The sequence below is a fragment of the Trachymyrmex cornetzi genome, unplaced genomic scaffold, assembly GCF_001594075.2.
Source record: "Trachymyrmex cornetzi isolate Tcor2-1 unplaced genomic scaffold, Tcor1.1 scaffold227, whole genome shotgun sequence".
Classification (NCBI taxonomy): domain Eukaryota; kingdom Metazoa; phylum Arthropoda; class Insecta; order Hymenoptera; family Formicidae; genus Trachymyrmex; species Trachymyrmex cornetzi.
Genome location: NW_017296923.1, coordinates 1,748,741 through 1,772,331, shown reverse-complemented (window position 1 = coordinate 1,772,331; position 23,591 = coordinate 1,748,741). Strand labels below are relative to the sequence as shown.

General features: G+C 34.7%; 1 protein-coding gene across 1 annotated transcript in view; it reads right to left on the bottom strand.

Annotated features, from left to right (window-relative positions):
• kek5 (leucine-rich repeat, immunoglobulin-like domain-containing kekkon 5 protein) overlaps positions 1–23,591 on the bottom strand; it is a 273,744-nt gene that overhangs the window by 59,794 nt on the left and 190,359 nt on the right. The gene's annotated exons all lie outside the window — the stretch shown is intronic.

Here is a 23,591-nt window from a genome sequence, read left to right as displayed (position 1 = left end):
CATAAAAGTTAAGGTTTATATTATTTATTTTTTTTACAGATTTGATTTTATCTATTAAAATTCACAATTAAAAATTGACGATGCCTTTAATTCATACTTTAAAAAAAAAAGATAAGTACATTAAACCGAGATTAGAGTTGATCTTACATTGATGAAACTGGGCTCTGATCAGATATGCTTGCATATTATTTTCGAGAGTTATCATTTCTATTGATAAGTTAACTTTAATCTCGGTTCAACTTATTCTTCATCTTTTTTTAATTTTAAAATTAGAAAAAATGAAGAGTAAGTGAATCGAGATTAATCAGATTAATCTGCTGGTGGAAACGGTTTTTAATCGGACGCGCATAAAAAATGTAGTAAAATACAAATAATTCGCGTTTAAAATGCCACAAAGGAAGCGTTTATTTATTGCGAACATTTATTACTCCTCTCCCGCCCAACAAAATTGTCCCGTTGTACATCCGGAAATATCTGGTCATACTACTATAATTACAGTAGGTAAGTTTTCGTTGGTAACTGCACGTTGTCACGGTCGAAGCAATACGCATTTTACGCGATGTTTTAATTTCCGCATATATACATATATTCATAGTCTCTGTACCTGTTTAAATGATCAGATTAAAAGCTTGCGCTTTTTGGTGTTATCTAAAATTCCCGGGACATGTGCTCTCATTTTCCTTTGAGATCACCTCGTTAATACATAAGGGAAATGTAACATCGTCACCATAAACGCCACTAAGGATCGTTTTCTATACATTACAACTGACGTCTCATTCACTTCCGTAGTTGAATCTCATCGCGTGAAAATTGGAAAAGTTCAAAGCGCTCGTCGTCGCCACTGGCGCGATGTTAAAGAGAACGAAAGAGCGGCTGGGGGCGGCAAAAGGGAAACTGCGGCGCGCCGAGGTCGAGAATAGAGAAAGAGAGAGAGAGAGAGAGAGGGAGGGGGGGGGGGGGGAGAGAGAGAGAGATAAAGAGAGAGAAAGGGATGGAACGGAAAAAGCGTGGATGAGAGAAGCCGCGGGAGATATTGTTTCCGCGGCGTAGAGCGATTGCGTTCGATTTTACGGGACGCGGCAACTCGCGCGGAACGAATCTATTGTGTGAGAGGAGTTAAATCGTGTACCACCGTGGATTTAATATGCACGAGTGCTAGAACCGTTCGAGTTGCACGTTACACGCCGCATACCGGTAACCTGCTATCAGCGTGTGCCGGTCAATTTTAATCGGCCCGCCAGCCGTAACCCCCGGAAGCGAAAATGTCCGAAGTTTCGCGTTTACATTCAAGCCAACTGGATGTTATCCACCGTCAAGATGTGCCCAGGGCGATTCAACTTGTAAATGCTTACGCCGCGAACCGCGTTTGTAAGATAAAAGAGCTATTCTGTTTCCTTTACGCTGAAATTATACGAGATATCGTTATATTATTTCACACAGTTTCCTCCGTGAACTTGTATAATGTATAACATACATACGAGTGAATATAGATAATATTTCGGATATTTCATAAAATTCCATTTCTAAGAAATGCATATTAAATCGATACTTGAAGTATTAGTTATCTTTCCATTTACATCGATTCTTAGACAATTCTCATTTGTGACGTCGTAACTCAGTTGAATACGCGTTTCTTTTGCATTCTGATAAGTGAGATAATTAGTGATATATTCGAGAAAGACGAGACGAGAAAATACCAATACCGAGATTTAGACTCGACAAAAACAAATGATTGATACAATTTTCCCGTCTCGATGGACCGATATTCTCGCTTCTCAAGATTTCCGAACTTTATCTCGAGACACTCGAGACTATCTCGTTTCATTTATTTGAAATATTTATATAACCAGGCAGCACATTATATTATTATAACTGTCATAAAGACGTCGAGGCGAAACGAGAAAAACAAATGACACTGATTGAAATGATAATTTTGAAAATGTTTCTTTCAATGACACGAGAAATTCTAAGACGATATTCCGAGATTCTCGTACCGAAATGCGTCACTAACTGAGATTCAACTGAGTTTTTACCTATAACCTGCACAAGATCGAGACTGTGTGCTTTAGTGAGTCTCGTAAACTCACTTCAAAGTGAGGTTATGAACCTGTGTTAACATGTGATAACTTTTTACCAAAGTAAGCAAGTAACGTCATTAATCTGACTGAGTATAAAATACTGAGCTCACACACTGCAGACTCGGTTTCACTTGTGTGTAAATGGAAAGCAACTATTGTTGCCAATTCTCTCGCTGCGTTTACTTTATGAACGGTTGTTAGGTCATCGCATATTTTGATAGTTTTGTGTACCGAGAAGTTTAGTATAATAAGTGTAATATTAATCCTCCGTTGGTAAGGTTGGAATAAAAATGACCCCACGGTTCATTGACTCCCCTAGTCAAAGCGTTTTTTGTTTCATTTAAAGTATAAATTTATAAAGTATAAACGTATAAAACTGTATTTTTATCTATAAATTTTATCTGTAAATAAACACAGGATAAAGTTTTATGTTATTATTTACTTCTTTCTTTCATTTTATACATTAATTAGATGAAAAATAAGCATGGGATCGAATAGATCCCACCATACCCGATACATTCTAAAAGTTCACCTTACTAACGGAGGGTTAATTTTATGCATTTAAAGGGATCCTAATGTAACAGAATTATCGACATCATAAGTTAGAAAGTTCTCCAAATTAGTACAAATTGCAAAATCTTTTTACACAATTAAAGAGATACTGGCGTGACTGAACTCCGATGGAACCGTCGTTTTATCAACTTACACATATCATGTGATAGAAAAAAGATGTATCATTATAATGAATGTGCACTCGTCCATACTAATCAGAAATTAGTCGCAGATGTTAAAAAGCAATGTAGCTGCTAACAGTTGACGCTAAGTCAGCTGTTATTTTAAATTTGTAGTTGTATTTGTGATCAATTATTGATTGGCTGCCTTCACATTGCTGCTGTTATTATATGCAATAATACATCTTGTTTTTTTCCACCATGTGATTTATAATACATACGATTTATGAAACATCGATATAAATCTACTATTACATCAATATTGCATGCACATATAACACAAAATTTTCACACAATTTTTTATCTTATATTAAAGCTCCTAGATTTATTTCTAAAAGCACAGTATTGTTCTTCCATATAATTCCTAATCCGGACAAAATTTATTTTTTTATACATACGAAGCATAAAACTTTTATATAAAGCATACGTATATATTGTTACAAGTCGACCAAAAGTTGATAACAAAACTGTAATTTTCCAATTTTTTTCGTTTTTCATATAAAATCGTGCAGTTCGAACTACGTTATTGTCTATTTTAATTCTGGAAATGGATTTCCAAACTGTGAAAGTAATGCATATGAAAAATTGGTATAGAAATTATTGCATTCGATCGATAAAGTGGATGACGTCAGTAGTTCCTTTAAAGATAAAGATATTCATAAAAAAGGTGTGCGATGAGAAAATCGAAAAAAGTTGAAAAATTACAGATACCAAATGCGATGTTTTTAATTTTTTCGATTTTTTTCTCGTTAAATCGACCTCTTCTTTTGTTCCTACGTATTTTAATTGCGTAAAAGAATTTTACAATCTGTTTGGAATCTGTAACTAATTTGGAAAACTTTCTGATCTATAAATGTTAATTATTCCATTATTTTAGGATCTCCTTAAATATTCAAACCAAGTGTAATAAAAATAAAAAATCAAAAGCTAAATAACACGCGCGAAGCGCGCATCTGTCTAGAATCTGTCTTAAAAGATAAAATGACATGTTTTTTTAATGTACGTGTAGCACCATTCCTTCGTTCGTTATTATTTCACGGTACATTTCATACATTATTAATTAAATACTTTTTGTCGCACTGATATCGCAAGATATATATATATATGTTACGGTTAAATTTGACATTTAAAACTTGATAACTTAACACAATAATTTATTGATGTTTCCACTTAAATACCACATATACGTAACATTTCGCCTAAATAAACACACGACATTTACTCAATATTCGTCTAAATTATTCGTCGAAATTTCTTCATAATTCATCCGTCGGGTGTTGTAATAATTTGCATGAATCGAGGTCACATCTGTTTTCGCCGAAAGTCAGAATAAAGGGAAGACATCGGCAAGGAAGAGACAAGAGGTAGATGAACCTATCTCTGCTTGCTCGCTCAAAGCTGCCTCTTGTAAGGAATCGCGGGCAATCGCTAGTATAACTAATTATTCGCGACTGTCCGGCTTCGCGAGCCGCAGTCAGTCAGTCCTTTGAGAGATGCGGAAGATTCGTCTACGTGGGAAACCTTATAGTATTACTCTTCAGTTTCCTTCATGTGCTGGTTTGGCGCAGGCTTCGCGACTTGGTGATGGTAGCGTTTATCCGAGACCTGTCGGCACCTTCTTAATTGTGCTACAATTAAGGTCGACAACCATCGTTATACCATCGTCTCATATTTATCAATTAATTTGCGAATACGGCGTAGGCGATGTGTCATGCTAGTCGACTTGCGCGCGCGGAATGTAGGCGAGTCGCACGAGATCGATAGGAACGAGCAGTTTCCTGTCGGGGCCATGCACCGTGGATGGTTACGTGCCTCCTCGAAGTTCGATGAAAAATTTATGAAGAGTCGGATTTACGAGAGGCGGCGGGCTCGCGCGCTTAACGCGTGACGGTGGGAACGATGACGGTGGCGCGCAAGAGAGTGCTGGCTGAAGAAGAGAAAAACGTCGGCATACGAGGAACACAAAATTCTCCTCGTGCCGTCGTTGGCACGAGGAGAGACGATGGAATTTTTATAACGACACGTTTTGCGCTCGGGATTATTTTAGGGACGTTTCTCGCGGGAATTGAGCGTGCAGGAAGAGGCGCGCGCGCATTTCTGCGGGAGTATTCGCGAGAGCTACTGCCGGAAATGAATTCACACGTCGACATCACGTATTTACGGTATTTTTTTTATGCCATGCGGTAGATCGCTAATGTGGAAAACATGTTATGAAAACTTGCGTTGCGGTTTTGTAAGCGGCATGTCATGAAATCACCTCCTCCACGGTCGTCACACAGGTGTATTACTTTCGGTCACTTATAACGGCCGTGGAGGACGCATTATTGCATGACGTGCCGCTTATAAAACCGCAACAGAAGTTTTTTTTATATCCGCGATAATTGCATTTCGATCTTTTCCACTGTTTTCGAAACATGTTACACGCGAAAGCGTGTAAACACAAAACTTCGAGAGATAATCGATAAAACGCGAATTCGATTATGTTCCAATTGGTGAAAAACGAAACGCTATATAAAGAGTCAGTTGCTGGAAAAATGTCGAACTGATCGAATTGAATGAGTACTTCAATTGTAATTTGCAATTTTGATTCAAAATATCGAGCACGCGAACAACCTCGAAACTCTGCAAAAGATAAAATCATGAATTCGGTTAGTTTCTAACTAATAAAACACGACACAGGTCAATTGAAAAAAAAAATCGAATCGATCGGATTGCTTAAACTGTGTCATTTTGATAAAAATAGTAATAATTAATAGTAATAATTAATTTATATGTACTTAAATCTTTAAATAGCAATAAACATATTAATACACACAGAATGAATAGTTTTGTGGAAGAATCTAAAGATTTAACTAGATACGGATTTAAAAATAATTTTGTTGGACTATCGAAATATTATATAAATTATGTAGAACGCTTGCTAGAACGTGAAAATTTTTACAACATTGCTAATTGTATTGCAAAACAATTATTCTGATAGTCTAACAAAATCATTTTCAAACCTGCACTTGGCTAAAAATTTTTACTCCAGTAATCCTTCTTTCCATATAATAATTGATAATATCTATAATAATGAATAATATCCATAATAATGGATAATTTGATTAAAATGTATTAACATGAAAATCATAGCTTTATAGTTATGATGATATAAAATCTGATGCTCATAAATTCATAATGTCGGCTGTTTGAAATAACAAAGTTACATGAATAATGCAATATTCGATAGACTTTTCCTTCCTAACATGTCCTATATAAGATATTAAGGTGCTAACATGACAGATACGGTTTTACGATACGGTAGAAAAACAATATACGCGCGTTTGATCGATTCGCCGTTCTGGATTATACATATAAGTACCAGTCGCGAGAACCGTTCTAGCATCGATTCTTTTTTGGCTTCGTCGTGCAATTCCATTTTAGCGCTATACATATACTGGTATACACTTCGAGGATTTCAGGATTATCCTAAATCCTTTGTTGCCCTGAAGGCAGAAGGATTTCTCGAGGACCAACGTCGACTAGGCGCCCTTCAAAGGTTGCAACGAGGTTCCTGCAATCTCTCTCGAAACACCTTAGCGTCTTTTGGCCCTCCAATAACAATGAAATAACTCTCTATATATCAAGTGTCTGAAAATTTGTGAACCAATTCGATGGAAGTTAGAATCAATATAAAAACTGTGGACGGGATATGAATGGGTTTCTCGTAGGTTCAACATCTGACGTGCGTTCAAGATTGATTGCAATGACTTTTGAGATTAACTTTCATTCGGGGTATTGAGATTCAGAGAAAATCTCTTGTCGAAGAACAAATCAGCGGGATGCCGGATAAGAAGCTACGAGTTACATTAAATACCGGAACACTTAATGGCGGTTTGCCGGAGATGAAATCTTCGGTATGAATGAGCCCTGTAGAACGACACGACTTCCGTCGTGCGACGATTCTTCCGCCACATTTATCCCATCGTTGTGATATATACATCGAGACAACCGTGTCTCCGCCATTGGCGACCATTATCTCCTAATCACGCGGGCCTGCAGATACGGCCATTAAAACGTATTACGACCGTAGGTATAACGTTGATTGCCACGTGCGGTCCGATACGCAGCCGAATTCCTTTCCCGTCATTTGATACAACCTTATCGCTGCCAGACTAACAATTATAGGACAAAAGGCTCGAGAGAGAGAGAGAGAGAGTATCTGTGTGATTCGACGCGATCTACAATTCGGAGGTTAACCGAAGCGCGTTCCATCATTGTTTCACAGTGAGGATAGACTCTCATTGTTCTCGTGCAAGCCGACCCTTGGCCGGGGTTATGCGCTTTCAACGGAACGAAGGTAAACGCTTCTAGGGATCCCGCGTGACACGGAGACCTTGGACGTGTACGATGAAGTGGTCGAACGGACGAGGTGTCTACCCTGAACCTCCGTATCCCATTGCGTCTCTATTTGTAGCCACCCCGTACACATATAGGTCAGTACTCTCGAGATACGAAATAGCGCCGGCGGCGAAGCGTGGTGCTGAATTATTGAATCACTATGGCCTGGCCCATATCACCGCGCGCAGTAACAAGATTGTACGTCCGCCATTACGCTTCCCGTCCGGATAAATAGTGGTGGACCAGCCATCTGGAATCACCCTGCTGAGCGACCACTCCTGGATATCAGATCGAGAACCCCCGATTGCGTGAACAGCCGCTTTGATTGCGATGATCTATCCGAAAGCCGTTGCGTTAGATCACGACTGTAACTACCCGGAGGTTTCGCATTTCCTGTCACACTTAATGTCAGTCCCGAGGACAGATGGATGCTGACAACTACTGACGACTACTGATGACTGCAGTAATTCCATATTAAGATACGATTACTCAAGTATCTGATGTTTAAGAGAATGACAAGGAAATAAACAACTTTGCAACAGATATAATTAAGCGATGCAGTGAAAAATCTGTAACTCTATTAGAAGAATTTCGTTAAAATTTATCTTGACTTTCCTCTCTTATGATCAATTGATCTAATTCATACTTTGCCTCGGGGGACCTAAGGTCCTTGAGCATCTACTGTTGAAAACAGAATTTGAAAAAATTAAGCCGAAATTTTGCAAATAGACAATCGAATGGACAAGCGGACAAATAGACAGACGGGAGGACAGACGAAAGGATGGATGGATAAATGAATGGACAGATGGCCGGATCAACACTGAAATTATAAAGTAGATTGCTATGCTGCAATACTTAATAAGTAAGAATAAATAGCGCAAGCAACGAGTTCTAGAAACTGAATATTAATATTTATGATTAACATTCTTAAACAGGTCTAGGAACAAGATAAAGATGGTTGTGAGGAATCGATGGCGGTACATATCACATGCTATCGCGATGCTGTGAGTTGCTGCATTAGAGCGGAATTTAAAGAAAATATCGCAGTGTTTGCACTGCTGATTTTAAGGAAGCATCAACGTCGCCTGTCGATATCTACGTTTTGTAAAACAATATCATTCGCCTAGATTCAATAACGAGTATAACAATCATAATGTATTTTTTCTTTACATATAATCATAATTTGTTCGAAATATTTCTAAAGTGGAAAGTAGATAAATTAAAACATAACTAATCTAATTTAAATAATTTACATCTCTGAGAGAAGCTCTCAGCGATAAATACCATATTTTTTAAAATAATAAATTTAGTGTTCATTACTTACAATATCCATTATTTTCATATTATTAACAGCTTTTTAAGATGGTTATTTACATTAATAATATTAAATTGCTTGTCAATTAATTTGTAATATTACTACTTCGGTTTTGGTTTAAAATTGTGTTTTAAGACCGACAAAGAATCGATGAACGGTTTGCTTAAACTGAAAATTGTGTAAATTCATACAAAGTATTATTAGGCACAAAATATCAGTAAGCATCAATCAGAGCTATTATAGCCCAGCTATTATAGCTCTGATTGATTCGTATTCTATTGCATTTTATTCAACATAGCTAATAATACATTGTAATAATAAACGAAATATCATCTCGACTAAATATGGTATTTTTAGTCTTGTGTGTTTAGTCTCCAGTGTTACTAATGTCAAAGTAACGTCGTTAATAGTAATTTGCAAGTACCAGTTGAATTTACTGCGCTATGCCGGAGGCGATGATCGATGCACCTCAATGAAAACGTAATTATCAGATTGCTGGTAAACTGGCTTAGCATAGAGTTACAATAGAGAGACCTGAATAGCAACAAGAAAATGTTACTTGTAGATTTGGATATATCTCTGCGTTTACGGATGACTAATTGTAACTTTATAATAGATATGGAGACAGAAGAGTCAAAGATCGTTACCGCTTAAAATATCACAAAAGTAACAATATTAAATACTTTGTTCCCGCTCTTTTCTAGTATCTAAGTTTCAATATTGGTTTCATGTTAATTTCAACAAAAATAAAATATAATGTTTCCAAATAAACAATTTTGGGGATTAATTTCCTACAGTTCACTGCACGGCCATTAATTTGATGGAATTGGGACATTAAAGATTATTATTTGTGTATTGTGCATCAAATGCGTCAGAGAGAAACAAACAGCTGCCAAAATGTATAGGTTCGGTCCTATGCATTGTTAAAGCTGAAGTGTTTATTTATTTATAATAATTAATTACGTATGTACCACGCTTTATATACGAAATACCACGTCATAAAAGAGCTCATCTTTTTCACATCGTGCTATGATTAATAATGCAATTCGGTAGATTTTAATATTTTTACATTTGTTAGAGGTAAAGCGTAATGAATTGGCATATAAACCGATAATATGCAAATCTGATAGAATAATTTGACTAACTGAATAATCCTGCATTAAAATGAAATAACGTATCGCTTTAAATATTCTCTGCTAATCTGTTCAGCACATTACTCATAAATACTATTAATCACTAACTATTAATTGAAAGATTTGAAATAGCATTTATGTATATGAAGCAATAGAAATTAGCTTCTCTCAAGAAAACAAGGAAAAGTTATCAATAATTTGGTATTCTATTTTGTTTTAGAACAAAAAATATGCTTTAAATATTCTCTGCTAATCTGTTCAGCACATTATTCATAAATACGATTAATCACTGATTATTAATTGAAAGATTTGAAATAGCATTTATCTATATATGGAACAATAGAAATTAGCTTTTCTCAACAAAAAGCAAGGAAAAAATTATCAATAATTTGATATTTTATTTTGTTTTAGAACGAAAAATATAACATTTTTTTAAATGTACAAAGGTTTATGATAGAAATCATTTATAAAAAATAATCTCACGCAGTTTTATCTAATATAAATAATCATATCATTAGTTTTTCAATTAAAAAGAATAAAATTCTTTTATTTTTATAGTGGACGAGATTTATACAAATCAAAATAAAAATAGTTTTGTGGCTCCAAGAATAAATCAAATATAAGTAAATAACTTATATTTATACAAATGTTCGTAAATAGTTATCCGTGATTATTTTATTGAAATAACAATCGCGTAGATAAGCAACAGAATCAAAATATGAAAATACCTTGTATTGTACGTACAAGAAAAGAAAGAAGTTTATTATTAAACTAAATACGAAAAATTAATAGATTTTTTACTTCCAGATCAGTATGACGTAGCATGTCATCGAGACAAAGATGCATTTATAAAATTATGCCGACATAAACATGAAGAGACCATTTGTAGAATTGTCATTTATACAAAGCACGTATTATAAAATTATTCGGAATGAATTCCGATCAGAATTGTTCAATTACTTCTCATATACTTCTATTGTGTTTTTTAGATAAAACGAAATAATTCCGGTCGGAATCCATTTCGAACAATTTCATATACGTGTCCAGAATGATGACATATATCATACAGAAAGATTTTTACGATTATGATCTATATTTAAATATTATCTGTCATATAATATTTATAAATGTACATCATAATTGTAAAACTAAGTACAATATCGATTTTTTTGCAACGATTTCTCACGAAAATATCTTTCCGTCTAAAGCCGGATTCAAGCTGAGGAAATGAGCGTGAACAAACACGAATAAACAACTTGCTCATTGAAGCAAATTGTTCCTTCATGTTTGTTCACACTCGTTTGCTCGGTCTGGATCCGACTTAAGTCAATTTAAAAATTGCAAAAAAGCCGATGGAATTGTATTTTATTCAGAATAATGCCTGTGGAGATTAATTAAAGCTGAAAACGCTTCGTCCATTTACAGAGTAAATCATGCGACAAATATTTTATCTTTTGAATTCATGAATTCTCGATTTCGTGCTTGTTTTACTTCATTTAAATGAGGCCTACGTGGATCGATATCGTCAGGTGCGTTGTCTCAACATACAAGGCTTTATATTCGTACGGTGTTCACGCTACAAAATGTATCCGAGTAAATATCCGTCAACGTGGCTGCAAATGCAAAAAATACGAGATGACACATGAATAATTAGCGTGGAAAAATGGTAACATAGCACGCTATGTAGATATACAGGGTGTCCCATAACGACTGTAACAACGTTAAAGGTTATAAATTCCTGAGATCATTTTGAAGCGAAAATTCTAATACAAAAATGTATATTGGTTATAATAGTTTTAAATGTGATATTATAATAGTTTTTTAATTATAAGCATTTGAAGTTAGCGAATCACATCGTCTAAAATTTGCACGTTTGGGCGTGGTACAGCGCAAAGTGCTAAACGCAAAAGCTAATTGTAGCCTTTTGTTAATATCGATATAAAGATTACGTATGTGTAGATAAAATTATTGATATTTATTACATTAAAAGATTATTATAGCCTCGACATTTTGGTTAGGATTTTCGCGTCTTAAAATGATCTTAAGATTCTCCCCTTAAGCATTGTTACGAGACACCTTGTATATGACGGATGCGTGATTCGTATCGGTGGTAACTATATCAACGACAATAAAAAAAAAAAATTAAAGAGTTCTTAACAGAGATAATACTATTTTAGTACAATTAAACGCGACTTCGCTCTATGTTAAAATCGGCACGATAGTTAGCTACCACTTTCTTGTTCCAAGATACAATTTCGCGGTGTTGGCTTCTATTGATTCATGTCGGCTGGTCTCACCGCAGGGCGAAGACGTAAGGTAATACGATCGAGAAAAAGAAATAGAATACTCGTACTCTGTCGTCGCATGCACATTAACGAAGAAGCCAAAGAAGTACGAAAATTCTTGGGCATAATAGACAATATTCACGCAGCATTGCGTTATTTTTTCATACAGGATATTCTGAAAATTATAAATCAAACAAAAAAGAGCGATCCTATAAAAAATAAGTTGAAAATATAAGAAACTTTTCATATAAAGTTTTGTTTTTAGATAATATTTCCAACAGTTTATAAAGTGTAATAAAACTCATCGTGCGTGAATATTCTGTTTTATTGTGTATTTTCAATTATCCAATACAATAAACACAAATATGAAACAGAGATAGTAGTCTGTAACGAAATCTACAATATTAAATCGAGAAATAGTATCCAGTGAATATTTAATTAAAATTGATTTTTCCTAAAATAAAACCTCATATAAAAAAATTAATTCTACGTTTTTAACTTATTATTTCATGTAGGTATTCACTCCCCACCCTTGCTGGTACCACAATTTCTGAAACCTGTATGTAACTTATATAGAATCTGCAGTTGCCCACCAGAAACCCGTCGTGCAATGTCGTATCCCGCGATCCCGAATATATTCGCGACGTATAATGAAAGGGTATTTGTGCAATCTGGTTATTTTACTGATTGTGAGTGCAATCCTGACACCTATCTCTACAATATCCTCTTTGTTTTATCCGCTCTTCCTGACTTATCCCCGAGATATCTCTCGGTTCGGCTTACAACTTTTCCCAAGATAATTCTTAGTTTGCAATTCTGACTCTTCCTCCGTACAACGAATTTATTCGAATTTTAGTCTCCACGCTCTACAGTTATTATATTAGTAGATTTACATAAATATACATATATGACACATAATAATCGTTGCTTATAAAAACTGATTTCTTCTCTAAGAAGTTAGATTTAATTTCTAAACATGAGCGCATGTAATAAATCGTCGATTTGATCATATTAAAAAATGTAATAATAAAAATAATTAATTTCAATTAATTATTTCGTTGAATACATAAAGTTTTAAACTTAAATTAGCATGAATCTTTTTTTATACGAAGCATCGAAATAGAAAAATGATCTGTTTGTTTCGTATCCGGTTGACCCAGTTTATATTCTATGTAGAAAATCGTTCGTGTAAACACGAACGTATACAATATGTATAGAAATTGTATAGAAGTAATTTCAAATTTTTCGATATCCCGATTGGAATGCTCGACAAATATTTATCGATCTATTTCAAGTAGCAATATGAAAAATATTTAAAAAGAAGTATTTATATTTTTTATATGCTTTAAATTTACGCATTCTAATGTTTCCAAAATATTCAAAACGTTTCTAAAAACAATTGACTTTATAAATCGATAAAATATAAATAAAACAAGGAAATATACATATATATATTATAAGAAAAATATATTTTACGTAAGACCGTGTCTCTTGATACAGAATTACTCAACTTTGTTGTTCTATGATTAAATACATCCATGATAGAGTCAAGAGAGGGTGAGTTAATTAATTTTTTTGTCGTAAGCACGTTTTCAGCTCGTCTGTGAATGCGTGCTCGTGCACCTAACAAACTGATGAAGGCTTTTAAAAAGCATTTAGCAGTGCCCCGTCCAAGTCCCTCATTCATTTCGCCGCATTCCAAACGACAGACGGTTTCTGGAGGAGATTTCGCGCTGTTTGACGGAAGAAATTCGTTTGCGGCTTACCTTTCGTTTTTTCCTTCCACTAACCTCGAAGCAGGAACCCACAGCGAAGAAGTAATAAAGAACCTGTCGGGAATTTGGTGGCCATTCTTCTTCATTGGCGTACTCTATTTCCCGCGGTTCGCCACAATCTCTCGCAGTGATTTCGATATCGCAATTCACTCTCCCTCCCTCTCCCCCTCTCCCTCCCTCCCCCCCCTCTCTCTCTCTCTCTCTCTTACTACCATCTCACTCTTCATAAGCTCTTATTTTATTCGCCAGGATAGATCAACCTTCTTTGATTTCTGAAACGTTCTCGATATCTGTCCGCGTTTCCAACACGGACAGAAATACATACATCTGAAATGATCGAGAGGGAAGTGACAGTTCGATGGGCGTGGTTACCCATCGTATTGGAGAAATTGATCGACTGCCGAGGACGTCTCATTAATCTATTGCCAATAACGTGCACGACACTTTAAAGGTGGAGACGATTGCGTCCCGAATTCAATCAGTTTCAATTACGTTATGATGCGAAAGTTAATCAATAGTCGCAAAATGTATTTCATAACATTTATTGGACGATAATAATGTTTTGTCGTTTATGTATAATTTTAAATGTGATAAAGCTAAATAAACAAAGTTAATTACTATAATAATATAATAATAATTATATTCTGTTAAGTAAATAAATAAATAATGCACTATTTTTTACAAAATTTAATATTTATTGTCGAGATCATGAAAGTAATCCTTATTATTCTTCAATACTTTTCTCTACCTTTCAAGTAAATTATAAATTTCAATTCGATAGAAAGACTGGTCTTCACTTAAGAAAAATTCATTTAAACTATTTTCTTATTTCTTCGACATTTCTGAATTTTTTGTCGGACGAAATATGCTGCGCGTCGAAATGATAATCTAATGGCGTTATGTCCGGCAAGTACGCCAGGTGCGGTAAAATATCCCAGCCAAGTTGCAATAGTGTACCTTTGATCAATTTCACCACATGAGGTCGAACAAATGCTCATTTTGGCCTCATGTGGCGAAATTGGTCAAAGATATACTATTACAACTTGGCTGGGATATTTTGCCGCACGCGGCGTACTGATCACCGGACATAACGCCTTCAAATGATCATTTGTTCCAATCAATGTAGCGCGCCTTGTCTAACAAAAAATTTAGAAACGTTTAAAGAAATAAGGAAATAGCTTGATGAATTCATTGCAAGTAAGAACAGCCTTTTTATCGAGTTGAAATCCGTAATTTGCTTGAAGGATAAAGAAAAGTGTTGAAAAATAATAAGGATTACTTTCATAATTGAATGTCGATATGTTTCGACAATGTTGAATTCTATAAACATGGATTATTTATACATCTAATATATATCGATGAGAAAATATCATATAACCTGCAATTGTAATAAATATTTAGGACTTAAGTTTTATTCTAATATATATCGATGAGAAAATATCATATAACCTGCAATTGTAATAAATATTTAGGACTTAATTTTTTTAATTTTAGAATGATACATTTTATTACACGCAAAAATTTACGAATAAAACCAAGTTCTAAATTTTTGTCATAGTTGCAGATTATACAATATTTTCTTTTCGCTAAGTGATTAAAAATTATTTGACAATACGCGATGAAAACAAGAACAACTTCACGTAAAAACAAAGAGACACTTTTATTTCTGTACGTTTAAACGAATGCGAGAACGCCATGCGATCCTCGATGTAAAGTTAGAGAAATACGTCGTTCAACTCTTACAGCATAATTCTCTTTATCGTTGCAGGGCACCAACTCGTGATACTCTTGCAATCCTCTGCTTTAAGGCTCTAACATAAAATTATTGTTACTGTACGTACAATGCAAACTTGGAAGAACGCGAAAGTGTAATAACCGCTGCTGGTATATTACAGAGTAAACGAAATCCTTGTTATTGTAAGGAATATAAGAAGCAGTTACTATTTCTGAAACTGTCATTACTATTTCTGTACATACATATAGAAGAGTTGAATTGCTTACACTTTATGTATAATATTCCTATTCAATTTTATGATTTAGAGATGCTAATTTTGAAGTACAATCTACAGTCAATATTTATACCGATTTTTTTTAACACGGATATATGTCGACATTTTTTTAAAAATACACGGAACCACATTACACATTTTATATAAAAGTATTTTATATAATCTCGCATATTTGAAATAGTATGGTTTTCAACGAAGCTCTATTTCGCCTGCTATTAAAGAGACTGCACAACATAACGGGGATATTCAGTATCCTGTATGAGTGCTTGACCAGTTGAATTAATCTCTGTTCATCGGATAATGTTGTTTATTCGCGTTAATAATGGATAACAGTATGCAGTTAAAAATAAGGCTACACAATGTGAAAAATTTCACATTATTAACATGACGAAACAATTTAATAGATGGAATCAAATTTGAACACATTTAATAATACTGTGATCATAAAATTAATTTAATATTTATAAATTCAATCGACTGAATGAATCCATCAAAGCGGCTTTTTTATTTTATTGTAATTTTTTTCTATTATATATAATGTATGTATACTTTACATATTCTTTGCACATTGCACAGTCCCCAAAGTCTATCCGTATTTATAAAAGATTTGAGATTTGATCTTAAAATTCAATTTACTATATAACTATGTATATATACATATATGTATATATATAGCTCGCTAGTAAAAAAAATTACAAGTTCGAACAATCTAAAATAACAAAATACATATATATTGTTGTATAATTTGTTTTATTTTTGTAACATAACTACAATAATTTAGTTTTAATTATAAAAATATTTATCAGATTATTATACTGCTTCGAAAACTTACAACTTTCTTCAAGAAAAAAATTCTTTATATTACAACCTTACATATTTTAGGCATTGTATTAATTAATTTTTCCAGCATACTTAATAATTTTTTTTTTTCAGGCACTTTAGAAACACTCAGAGCAAACGGTCCACAGACCCATTTCTTACCCGTTATAATTTAGAGATTTTTAATGAAAAAAATTGTAAATTTGATAAAAAAACATATCAAATCATGATAGGTATATTTTTGTTATTTTGTCATTAAAAAGATCAAATTACGTCGCCAAGATAAAAAATATTACAAAAATATTACAAAAATATATATTTTATTTTTAAAAATATCAGGGAACTTGTAAACGATAATTTATTCTATCAGTTTAATGATAAAAATAGAGAAATGTTATGGTTTTGCTCGGCGGGTTTTCCAGTACAGCCTTAATTGCGCCACTTCATTCTGTAGAGATAAGAGTTGACGCCCACGTTCATTTATTCGTTCTTTGTATCGTCCAGAGAGGATTCGCTTACGGATTTTCGTTTAATACGCATTTGGCCTCGCGGGAGCGGAAGACCAGAAGTAGATCGCGAAAAGTTATCTTCCCACTTGCGTCTCTCGACCGACGAGAGCCTGCAGGCATCGCCGTTTCAATTGGGCGGCTCTTCAATAGAAAGCCGGGCTTTTCTGCTGTTTATCTGTCGGTGCCGTGCACACAGCCGTATTTGGCGGAAGACGCGAAGAAGGGGGCTAAGCTGTATCGAGCGCGGGAAACAGCTTATTTGGCATCGTCGGATGCCCGGGAATTCGCTTCGTTCTCAAATAAAATGCCACTCACCACGTCGCAAGGACGTCAGGCGAATTGCACGATGAGCGGACAAGTCTTTGCCTCCCCCTCCTCCCCCTCCCACCCACTCACCCACCTCCAATAAAGTTCAGCGAACTGCACGCACGTGAAGTGCACGGCGAAAAGCGTGCACAACCCTCGTTGGATACCTGTTGACGCCGATGAGACGATCGCGTGGAGATAAGGACAAAAACGAATTACTGCCTCCTCGAGCGAACAATGTCGAAATACTCCCGAGATAGTGCGTTTATAAGAGATACAAGCTCCGGCTTTATTACTTTCTCTCCGTAGAGAAGCCAACGTTGCTTGACGCTTGGATCACCGAGATATGCGATACGTGTCGGTGGAACTTCTATCCGTTATGAATATCAAAAGAATGATATTGAATGCTTTGTTTCTCATCGCACTGTTTCGAGAAGCGGGATGGAAGTGTGAGAAATATTAATGAATTCCGCTGTACCAATGAATTACATCATACTTTGCGTTTAATAAAGAATTTCATGATTATAATCATGTTTTTTTTTTTTTTTTTTAAGAAAATATAGATACCGGTAGAATATAATGAGATATCATGGATAGATATCAGTAATATATAATGAGATATCGTACGTTTTTTGCAAAGTCGTTACATTAAAACATATCATTTAGTAGTTAATTACAGTAGCCGTCAGAAAGAAAAAAAATTAAAAGAAATTTATTTTATGGTGAGGTTTAACCTCATTTTACTTCGGTTCTTGTGAATGATTAAATATAGGTATGTTGCATTTAACTTGTGTTATAATCCAATCCGTCAACTTTATTCAACGAGATGTGTGTGTGTATATCTGAAATTTTTTGCGGTATTTTGCTTTTTTGCGCGTACTTCTGTCAGAAGCATCTGCCGGTTAAAATATTTTAACGCTTCTCTCTTGGCTTTTCTATCAAGGCACGATCCACTTTTCTGTGTTACTATCTCATTTAAAAATGTTTTCAAAATTCGTGCTGATTATTTACAGGTTGTTTATTTTGAGTACTATGACCAACTCAAGTATTCGCCACAGTTTTAAATAAATAATTGATCTCCGATGCAAGTTTGCGCATTGAAAAAAAAATCTGAAATAGCTACTAATATAACTAAAAATAATTTTATTTTCCAATAAATATTTAGAAAAATTACTAAATGATTCTTTATATGCACATTATTATATTTGGTAATACTAAATATTTATGAAAGTAAAGCGACTGAATTTGATTGCATTATTTCATTCAATATTTGATAGCTATTACCAAACTCTTTTTATAGAAAAGATAACGTGACGCAGTCAACTTTTTTCTGTCAAACGTTAAAATATTGCGATGAAACAAGATTCTCACTGCAATGAAAATGCGAGAAATCCGATGAAGATGAGTCGATAAAATACAATTATATATACGCATCGGAAGGCCACCTTAAAGAATGTGATCCGAACGCGTAATAAGTTTATCTCTCTTCCGTTTTCTCTGCTCGACGACAACGTGCGTTTGCATGTTCCAGAAATACGAGAAGGAGATCTAACACCGCTCGTCCGTCCATCCGCGAGCGCCTAATGGATTCAGGTGAAATTATCCTCGCGGAATACCAAATGAGCGGTAAGGACTATCGTATAATTCAGACTCGTGGGTATTAGGTGTACCCATTTAACGTCACGTCCCTTCCGTTTAAACGCAACGCCGTAGCTTTCGGCTCTCTTGAGAATTGTACCACAACGAGAAAGAGGAGAGGAGAGGAGAGAAAGAGAGAGAGAGAGAGAGAGAGAGAGAGAGAGAGAGGGAGGAGAAAGGGAGTGAAAGGGGGACATTTGAGCAGACGGCGGATGTCCGAAGGGATGAAGACGTGGGCAATCGGCCAAACTAGGGCTCCAGAGTGTGCTTTATGCTCTTAGCTCTGACTTCTGCCGGGCTAATCGACCTTTACTCACTAAACTAACGTGTAACAACCGCGAAACGACCTGTTTCAGCGCTGAGATTTGGCATTAGTCGACGAGAAATCACGGCAACATCCGCCGAACTTTTAATAGCGACAATCGACGTAATTGTGGGACTATATTGTTCATTATTAAATATAACGAAATTTCCAAAAATAAGCGCTACATTTCTACTCGATCATTGTCCTCCGCATTTATCGAAATACTTAGGTATGTGTATCATTTAACCTTGTTAAGGAAATATCAATAATTTAATTAAATAGAAAAAATGTATACATGACTAATGAATCTTTCAATGAAGTAACAAAGTCAAAATTGTCGAGGTTGCATTAAAGAGATATTGAATGACAAGAGCGGTGATGTTGCGCGATAAACTGCTTTGATCAAAAGAGTACTAAGAGAATATTGCTTGCAGCGTGGAAAATACAAAGAAAAAGACAAAGAAAGAAAGAGCGAGATGAATATCGTAGGATAATAAGGTGCCGAGTGAGAGGATGAAAAATAGTTGTGAATGATGAAAGGAAGAAAAAATGTGGAAAACTGTAGGGCAAGAAATGGCAGGCATCGCGGATGAGACGGCAGAAACTTTAAATTGGCGAAACTCCGGAAAAACGTTCGTACGAACAAAGGCGAGCGGAACAATGCCGAAAATCCGGTAATCGAAAAGATTCGCGTTTTCAGTGGGAACGGCTTCGTCGGCCAACCAAACGATCCCCAATTACAGTTTCTCTTTTATCACCTTACATTTCCGCCCGCGTTCTGTAACCGCGTTCGTACCTTTTTTCCCGTATTTGTTACAATTTGTCTCGAGTTTCCATTTCAATCCTAATTAAACACGTCATTATCCAATTTTGTAATCCATTAACAAAAACGATTTATTGATTTGAAAGAGGCGATTCTTCGCCATATAGATACTAAAGAAGAGGAAGGAAAGGCAGAGAGAGAGAGAGAGAGAGAGAGAGAGAGCAGATAAAAAATTCAATACAAAGTGAGACTTCCGATAATTTACTAATCAGAATTTCATGTTCCAATAATGCAATTGTTTGCATTTTCGATTAAAAGTTAAATGACACTAGATAGACTTTTGTTTCGTGTAAGTTCTCACAATTTATCCAATCCTATTTCAAGAACGCAGCAAGACCTGTTTGTGTCATAGAAAAGTTTGTCTTTATTTTACGATAATTCGTTATAGGTACTTCGATCACGAGTAATAGCAAATCTCTAAGTTGCTCGTATAAGCTTGACGCGAGATTAGAACTTGGAGAACGTCACGACCAGCGCGCTCGATTAGTTAATTTATGTTCCAACGATATCACGATGTTACGTGATGCGACGGTTCGGTGATGGGGACGTTAAATGTAATTAACGACTACTCCGTAAACGGGAATAACGCTTAGGTCATCGTGCCGTTCAAGCTACTAACTCAAAGTCCGAGTTACCTTTCTATTCGGAAATGGATAGTTAACGAAGTGCGTCGCCATAGCATTGTCAATTACTCATGTCGATACTACTCCACGAATTACAGATTTAAACATTCGAACATTTCAAGATACTATTGACTGATATAATTATTTTTTAATGAAACGAAAGTTCTTAACAAAACAATAACCCGATTATGTATTTATGTTTGTGAATCGACTCTCTGTAATATCTCAATATTCACGTAGAGTGACGCACAAGATATACCATTTGGTTTATATATAATACATTAATTTTTAATGAAATTCGTACAGCAGCATAGAATTAATGATCAAAACCTGAAAATTGGATAAATAGTATGACATTTCGTGCATTTTTTCCGTATTATTTTTTATTCTCATCGCATGTATATTACGTAGATACACGTAAATAAAATATAAACTCTCGTTTATTGGATACATTACTATGTGATGATTGCAGTCCGTATATTCGAATTAAACAGTGAACAATGCTGTCAAAGCATCGTGTTATTCATTGTATAAAAATATGTTTCTGAATTCGACTGAATTTTTTCTGCAATTCGTCAATTTTATGCATTTGAAGCCTCGAAGATCTAACGTGACTTAATTTCAGGATTGAGAAATAATTCATTACTTGTATATACAGTTATAGAGTAATTTTTATAGTAACTGTAATTTAATTAGGTTCCCTTTTTCCATAATTTAACTTATTATTTTTCTACAATTTAACTTATTATTAGTATTAATTAAATACTTTTGGTAACTAGAGTAACTAATTTAATTTTAGTTTATATATTTCAAATTTGTCATAGATTTAAGAACTGAGATAGGATGATATTTTAATATATTTTTCATCATAGGATGATATTTTAATATATTTTTCATCATAAATTAAGAGCTAAGATAGGAGGATATTTTATTTATTTTATTATATAAACACGTTTAATATTGATATCAAAATTTTGATTCCAAGTGTATATTAATCATAAATAATGTATGTTAGCGTAATCGCGAATGTTCTATGCATATAAGAAATAAAATAATAAAAAAATGTTAGAAATGTCCTTTTTTTAAATTAGCAAAGTAAAAAGTCACAAAGAAATTAACAGAAAACGACTCATAACGTTTTAAGTAACTATAACTATAACGTGTTTCAGAATCATTAACTTGTAACGGTAACTGTAGTTATCTTTTTAGAGGAAAAAAATGTAACCGTAACTAGTTATTTTTTTACGAAGTAGCTTTTCCAACCCTGGATCAATTCCTCCGATATTCGCAGCATATTTCCCTTCACGGGTAAATGATCTGTATTGACATGTGTACGCGCGGCGCGTGTAAGTACAACAAACACGGGGGAGTACATATTACACACACTCACACTCACGCTCTACGTCGCTCCTGTGCATTCGCGAATATTGAATATTCTAATTACCGGCTCTCTATTTCATTTCCCACTGGATTACTGACGATATCTGCATGTCGTTGGAGCGCTAGCTCCGCTTTCGCATCTATACTCTCTCGCCGTGGTTTTTCCCTATGCCACTGTGTTTTTCTCGTGCGCGCACGTTTTCACGTGCTTGCATACATTTCCACGATCTCGCAAAAAGAGGTCTCGGTTACGTTCCAGTTCACAACCCCGTTATTTTCTGAGTTATTATTGTCCTGTGTTAACAATGGCTGTTCGCGCGAACGGATATATGTGTTCACACACGCGGAATTCACAGAAATTTCGTAATTTATCGTTTGTATAACTATCCAGTCAGTATTAATCTATCCTAAACAATCGAAATCTTCACGTTTAAGGTACGTCTAACAGCTTTGGGCTACAGCGGATTCAGAGCAGATCAAAAGTAGCGCTCTATATACCGATATATGTCTTCCGATAAGGATGCAACTACGGCATTTGATTTATTCCTTTCAGGCTATGCTTCTACATATGCAATATACCGTAATCCGAAAGCAATAGGCACAGTTAGGCATCAAATGCTGTCTAATTTACCTATTTTGCGAGACGTTGGACCAACGTTAATAATGATGTATCCGTGTCTGGAAATTTAATTGTAACCATGTACGCATAATAAAGCAAATTGATATCCCATTCAATCAGGGATATGCCTAGTAGGTGTGGTTCATTGAGTCTACAATCATACATACTATTTGCAAGTAACATAGATATTACTATTTGCAAGTAACATAGATGTTATATATTGCAGTTACGTGATAGTATTAGATTTACTGTAACCCGCGATGGAATATCATTTGCAATCACATATGCATATAATTTTCAATTTTCCTAATTAATTAGTTGTGTTATTATTTGCTGTAGCAAACCACATGTTAAATCTATTCTTCCCTTAAAATTAGTACACACTAGAATAAGAGTCTGGTTGCATTAATTGGAATTCCAATTGAAAATGGACAAATCAGAATTTTCTGATTCTTTGAATCTATTATAATTTTAATTGAGATAATCAGGATTCTGACTGATATGATCAGAATCTTCTGGTTCGTTCACTTTCAACCAGAAATATGCATATTTGAGCGTACATATACATTTAATTGGTATATATATTTTTTTTATATAGGTATACGGAATATCCAATAATGATCACATAATTTCTTATGAGCAGATAGAACGAACTAAACAAATTCGAAAAGTTCTCTATCATTTTACAATTTTTGCAACGTTAACAAGATATTAATTTTTAAAAACTGGCAACTACAATGATGGGTGTGATACTTGGCTGTCCGACGAAACGCGCTTATTCATCAATCTTTAAAAATTAATATCTCTTTAATTGCGAAAATTGATAGAGGACTTTTCAATTAACAATAGATTTAATTTGATGCA